The 6,927-nt window shown below is 47.4% G+C and overlaps 1 pseudogene; it reads right to left on the minus strand.

Moving 5' to 3' along the window:
- Nucleotides 1–2,686: 2,686 nt before the first annotated feature.
- LOC146339002 (U6 spliceosomal RNA) lies at nucleotides 2,687–2,750 on the minus strand (annotated as a pseudogene).
- Nucleotides 2,751–6,927: the final 4,177 nt, after the last annotated feature.

Genomic DNA, 6,927 nt, shown 5'->3' on the forward strand with positions numbered 1-6,927 from the left:
GAAATCCAGCTGCAGACGGCTCTGGCCTGGCTGGGCCTGGCTGGCTGGCTGCTCCGTGGAGCTGCCGCAGAGCACAGCCGGCCTTGGAGAATTCTGGGGGGGAGGAACAGAGCACCTCCCCCCCTGCAAGGATTCCGGGGGGAGGGACGGAACGCCCCCCCACCATCAACATAATCCGTGAACAGGTAAGTGACTTTCGTACATCCCTAAGCAAATAGGCAGCCGCCTCCGAACTTGGATCATTCCCTCTACATTTCTCCTGCCCTGCATTTGCGGCTAGGCAGCCGATTTTGGCTGTCTAGCTGCGGGAGGGTGGCGCAGGGGAGGAAGCTGCTCAATGACACATAGGATGTGTCATGCCGGCATTTCCACCCTCCCCGCCCAGGAACACCCTGTTTTGGCCACTCCGCACTTCTCTTGCAAGTGCGGAGGACAGGGATTCTCTGCACTGCCTCAAAGGCAGCATGGACATGGGGGAAGGTTGGTTTTCTGGGAACTGACCTTGGAGTGCGGGCTCCGAGGTCGGTTCCCGGAAAACCAGATATCCTATGGCCATCTAGCCACTGATTAGCAACCATAGGATTGCTCCCTCCAGCTGCAATACTATATAAGTTCTGACAGGAAAAGGTCCTACATCTCCCAGCATTCCTCCAGTCAGCCATGTTAGCTGAGGCATGTTGGAAATTGTAGAACTTTTTTTTCCTGTCTAAACATACATAGGATTGTGCCTGAAGGGGTCTTGGCACAGAAAGGGTGAGTCAGTGGCAGCTTCCAAAATCAGGGCAAGCACAGCTTCGCACACCCTGATCCTGTTCAAAAGTATTTGATCAGGGATGCTAAGTTCTGCAAGAGCCCCCGATCAAACGTTCATGACACCTCTACTTATCACTTTCCCTACTTCATTCTCCTGCAGTTGTAGAGCAGGGCTTTAGTGGCATCTCTACCTTCATGTAAAAATGACCATTTCTCATAACTGCTGCCCTGTGGATCCAGGTGGGGGCTCAGTTTGAGCAGTGCCCAGGAGTCATATGCATTGCTTGTTGCAATCAGGTGCACTAAACAAGCACACCTGAGACCTATAAGAAAAACCCACTCAGCGATGCACATTTGGAAAGCCTTCATGTCTAGATCAAACAACCTTGTTAAGGATTGCCTTAGGATATTCTAGATGCATGGGAATTGAAGCTTTCCAGCTCACTATGAAAGAGATGAAGGAGACTTCTAACCTTCCAGTGATGCTTAATTCAGATTAGCAATTCATTGCTTCTCCAGTGAACTTAGTAGAAATATTATCCTTTCTGATTCACTCAGCATTAGTGAAGCACAAGCAAGCAAATGGCCTGCGATTAAAGCATTCTCATATTGTAACTTGGGAACACTTGCATAGGGTTGTAAATAATTATTAAACTAACCTGAGAATATCCTCCAAGAGCCAGAATTTCCTGTCTATATAGACCTATGCAACACTGGGCATAGCAGGGTAGTAGAAATAGCCAGTCTCCACCAGATGGAGATTAAGCCATCACACCGCATGCTGGAAGTGAATGGCTTCAGCCCATGCCTCCTTGTTTACACTCCATCACTGCAAAGGGAAGGGAAGTGGAATAAACGTTATAACAAGAGAGAAAAATAATCCACCATCTTTTTTTGGCATCTCCATGCAGAGAGCAAGAAAGAGAACACTGCAATGTTATCAGTCATATCAACACTTAACTGTGGATTCACATCTTAGCCCAGATGCTGCAAAATGTTTATGTCACCAAATGTTTCTCTTAATTTTGTGTGGCATGTTGTGCATTTTCCCTCCCCACCAAATGGGAACATCTGTTACAGCGTCTTCTAATATTCTTTCTTTGTTGCATTTAGCCTATCTGAAGATTTGTCCAGCTATAAATCAGAACCATTGTAAAAAGGGAAAGCTACAGTTTTGCAAATACAGTTAATTGGCATCATGTCAGAGATGGAATGTTCTTACGCAGAAAACTAGAGAAGCGATGTGATTAAAAATTAAACTCTTTCCCCCTAGTGGTGGCAGGGACATTCAGAACTGCCCAAAGAAATGTCAACCAGACCGGTTCCCAGGTTTGAGGGGTTACTGAGCAAAGTGCCCTCTGGTGGGCCCTTCATGCATCCCAGTGTCCCTGTGGGCTTATCTAGCCCTGGCAGATGTGGCAAGCAGCAGCAGCAGTAGTGTATGATGAAATTAATGGCTTTAAGCTCCCATTTTAATTTCACACAATGGCCTGGTGCTATATGTGGGAAGTTACAACAGTGGCTTCAACCATCTTGGTGCAGAAGATGAAGGGGGAAGGCAGGACTGCTCCTAATTTTGCAGGAGAAGACATCAACACACTGGTGGGATATATAGGGCTATGGAGGCCCCAACATCTGCCCAAAGATGTTGCCCATAACATGAGAATAACCTGGCCACTAGAGTTACTTATTTATTTAAGAAATGTATGAGTCATGTTGCAGCACACGCTCCCATGGTGATACACAGTTAAAAATGATAGTAAACTCAATAGTAACTCAATAGTAAAATTCAACCCAAACCTAGATAACATCTAAAAATAAATTTCGAGGTGAATTTGAGGCCTATTTCACCAGCCTTATTATTTATTTATTTATTTATTTATTTATTTCTATAACGCCCAATAGCCAAAGCTCTCTGGGCAGTTCACAAAATAGGGGCCATGCTAATCTTCTCTGTATCGTTCCAATTTTAGAATATGTGCCACTGAAGTGAGCACTTATCCGTGCCTTATGGAAACACATTGACATTCCTCAGGTGTTTCTCTGAGCAGGCTTTTCAAATTCACCTCAAAATTTATCTTTAGATGTTATCTAGCTTTGGGTTGAATTTTACTACTGAGTTCCCTTGTCATTTTTAACTGTGTATCACCATGGGAGCTTGTGCTGCAGCATGATTCATACATTTCTTAAATAAATAAGTAACTCTAGTGGCCAGGTTATTCTAATCTCATTGTTTATCAGCTTTGCCCACAGCATGCAGAATTTCTTCACTAGCCCTGGATTCCTAACACATCATCCGGTGCTGGTGCAAGGCAGATGACACTAGGGATGGGGGAAAATTTCTCCCCGAAACTTCGGGGGGCCGAGTGCCAACGCATTTGGTCCTCCGAAGGTTCGGGGAGAAATTCTCTGCCACCCCCCGCCACCCCTGCCACCCCCCCCCGGGAAGGGGCTTACCTTTTACGAATGTCACTCCCGGCGGCGGGTCCCGGCGGCGGTTCGGCAGGTCTTCGTCAGGGGCGGGGGAGGCAGCTGGTCTTTTGACCAGCTGCCTCTGCCACCATTACAAGAAAAGTAAAAAAACAACAACGCCCCTGTGATAGGCTACGTGATGATTAACGTAGCCTATCACAGCTGACTTTGCAGATCTAGCCGTGATAGGCTACGTAAATCATTACATAGCCTATCACGGGGCTTTTATTTTTTGCTTTTTTTTTTTTTTGAAGTTCGCAGCCGGGGAGACGGGGCGCTTCTCCCTGGCCTGAATTTCGGCCGGGCAAGGCGGGAAGCCTCCCCCCCCGGCCTGAACTTCAGGGGGAGAAGTGAAGCGCCTCCCCTCCACCGTGAAGCAAGTTGCGAGACCAGGTAAGTGATTTTCGTACATCCCTAGATGACACAGATATCACAGCTTTTAACTAACAACCTGCAATAATGTATTATGGGGGTTCCAGGAAGAGGCATGTGGTACCCCTCTAAGTTATTTCACTAGGCTTACAAAAAGCTGTTAGGGCTGGTGGGGGGGGGGTCCATCCCTGCTTCCTTGAGATATTTTGACTGGGCATGAACTTCCAAATTCAGACTCAAATTTTGCATTAGGTGAACTTGTGTGGCCACTTTAGGCTGAAATCCTGTTCCCATTTCCTTGGTACTATGTCCCATTGAACTCAATGAAAGTAAATTCCAAATAGACACATATAAGACTCCACTGTTAATGTGGTACTGGTGGTGAGCGATACTTTCACAGTTCATATCAGGAGTTAGGGATGTACAGATTTTGTAAAATCCATTCCATCCACATTTAGCAGATTGTCAAGTGCCTTTTCTTCTGTCGTCTACTCATTGTCAGGACTGGATTCCCCCTCCCAATTTCCCAAATTTGCACTTACAAAAATGTGCAAATCCCCCCCCAATGCTCAAATTCCCCCAAAATGTGTAAATCTCCCCCCCATGCACATTTTCATGCTTTAGCTAATGGGAGAAATGCACATATTTGGCTGTTGGTATTATCATTATCATTATCATTATCATATGTATTTCCCTATGACTAAATGTGTGTAAAATTCCAGAAAGTAAAAAGAAAAATGGTCTGCAAATCTGCAGAATCCGTGCAACTCAGGAAAAGTCTTTCTGCTGCAGAATCCATGGGTCAGAGTCATGGAAATCTGAATTCATTTCATTCTGTTGCAGATTTCTCTGACATCCCTGTTTTGGGTGGAGTGGAAGGAGGAGAGACCATAGCTCATTGGTAGAGCATATGCTTTGAATGTAGAAGGCCAAATATTGAACCCCTAGCATCCCCAGGTAAGAAGATCAGGAAGCTGGTAATGGAAGATGTGACTGTGGGGGGGGGGGTGCTGCTGCCAGAAGAGAGAGTACTGAGTTATGAGGGCAAACTGTGGGACCTGATATAAGGCAGCTTCCTATGTTCCTGCTCCTGATGCATGCATCTGCCTTCTAGATGAGTCTGAAAGCCTGTAACGGAGGGATGTGCATCAGTTTCTGATGAAGTTCAAAGCCCAAGCAGAATCAGGCCACTTTGGTTCAGTTCTGTTCCTTTTTGAGTCAAAGTGGGCTTTCTTTCAAAGGCAACAGAACTTAACCCACTCCAGAACAGAGACGGTGGAGGACTCCGGTTCGGGGGTGAACCTCAGTGAGCTCTCGTCAGCTCAACTTCTATGGACCCCCGAGCTGGCCTGACCCAGTGCATGGCAAGTTGGGCAAGCTCATGGTTTCCCAGCTTTTCTTTTTCCCATGAGCTGCCATTTTAAACAAAGATCACAGCTATGCTACTTACATAAATCACAATTTGTGTAAAATGGCGGCCATCAATAGCACCATTCATGCACAATTACAGGCATAAATAGCCTAATTAGAAAACTTGCATAAATGACACTATTTACACCCACTATTTTACACAAATCATGATTACATAAGTAGCATGCCCATGATTTTTATGTAAAATGGTGGTTTGTGGGAAGAAAAGGAGCCATGAGCTCTTGCTGGGCACCCATGGACTGTGTGGTGGCTTGCCCAGCACACCAAACAGTGTTGGATGTAGGGATGTACGAAAGTCACTTACCTGTCCACGGATTATGTTGATAGTGGGGGGGAGGTGATCCATCCCTCCCCCCTGGTATCCTCCATGGCTGGCTGTGCTCCGCGGCAGCTCCACGGAGCAGCCGGCCAGGCCCAGCCAGCCCAGGGCCGTCCGCAGCCGGATTTCCAGCCGTGGAGGGCTCGGGGGGGGGGAAACGCTTATGCAAATGGTGGTAGGGATGTCAGAGAATTTTGCCACGAATCTCGGGGAGGCCAAATACCAGCGCATTCGGCCCCCTGAAATCGGTGGCGAAACGGTCTGCCATCCACCCGCCCCACCCCCGGGATGGAACTTACCTTGGGCAAATCTCCCTAGTGGTGCCGGCTCCGGCTGCGGTGCGGCGGCAGTGCGGCGCTGGCAGCAGCTGCGGCAGCTGGTCTTCCAACCGGCTGCCGCCGCCGCCATTTCCAGTAAAAAAAAAAAACGTGATAGGCTACGTAAAGATTTATGTAGCCTATCACAGCTAGATTTTTAAAAAATACCGTTATAGGCTACGTAAATGTTTATGTAGCCTATCACGGTTGAGTAAAAAAACAAACAAACAAACCGCACGTATGCAAATGGCGGCACCCATCGGCGCCACCATTTGCGTTCCTTATTTTGGCACATCTAGTCTACGTAAACGTTTACATAGACTACGGCGAAAATAAGGGGAACGCAAATAGCGTATACGCTACGCTATTTGCGTTCCCCTTATTTTTGCCGTAGTCTACGTAAATGTTTACGTAGACTAGACATGCCAAAATAAGGAACGCAAATGGCGGCGCCTATGGGCACCGCCATTTGCGTACGCGCGGTTTTTGTTTTTTTGTTTTACTCAGCCATGATAGGCTACGTAAACATTTACGTAGCCTATCACGGCTGACTGCAGGGACGCAAACAGTGGCGGCTATGGCCGCCGCCATTTGCATTCCTGGCCGGCCAGGATTCGCGGCGGGAGGGACGGGGCACCTGCCCCCCGGCCAGAATTTTGGGGGGAGGGACGGAGCACCTCCCCCCCACCGCGAATCAATTTCGTCATAAGGTAAGTGACTTTTGTACATCCCTAAATGGCGGCAGCTACAGCCACCACCATTTGCGTTCCTTATTTTTGGCCAACTTAATCTACGTAAATATTTACGTAGACTATGGCGGCAAAAATAAAGGGGAACGCAAATAGCGTAGCGGGTGCTATTTGTGTCCCTTTTTGATTCACCATTTTAGCCTACGTAAATCTTTGCGTTCCCCTTTATTTTCTATTTGTGTTCCCCTTTATTTTCACCGTCATAGTCTACATAAATATTTCCATAGACTGAGACGGCCAAAAATAAGGAATGCAAATGTCGGCGGCTGTAGCCGCTGCCATTTGCGTACACAGGTTTTTGTTTTTTTTTTAAACCCAGCCATGATAGGCTACCTAAATCTTTACGTAGCCTATCACGTTGGGTTTTTTTAGTTTTTTTTTTACAAGACCGCAAATGGCAGCGGTGGCAGCCAGTCGGAAGACCAGCCGCTGCCACCACCGCCGGCGGAGCCACCGGCGGAGCCGCCGCCGCCCAGAAGATCCGCCCCAGGTAAGTCTTGTCCCGGGGGGATCC

Source organism: Heloderma suspectum, chromosome 8, assembly GCF_057233095.1.
Source record: "Heloderma suspectum isolate Gila_16-S chromosome 8, 16-S_ref, whole genome shotgun sequence".
NCBI classification, from domain to species: domain Eukaryota; kingdom Metazoa; phylum Chordata; class Lepidosauria; order Squamata; family Helodermatidae; genus Heloderma; species Heloderma suspectum.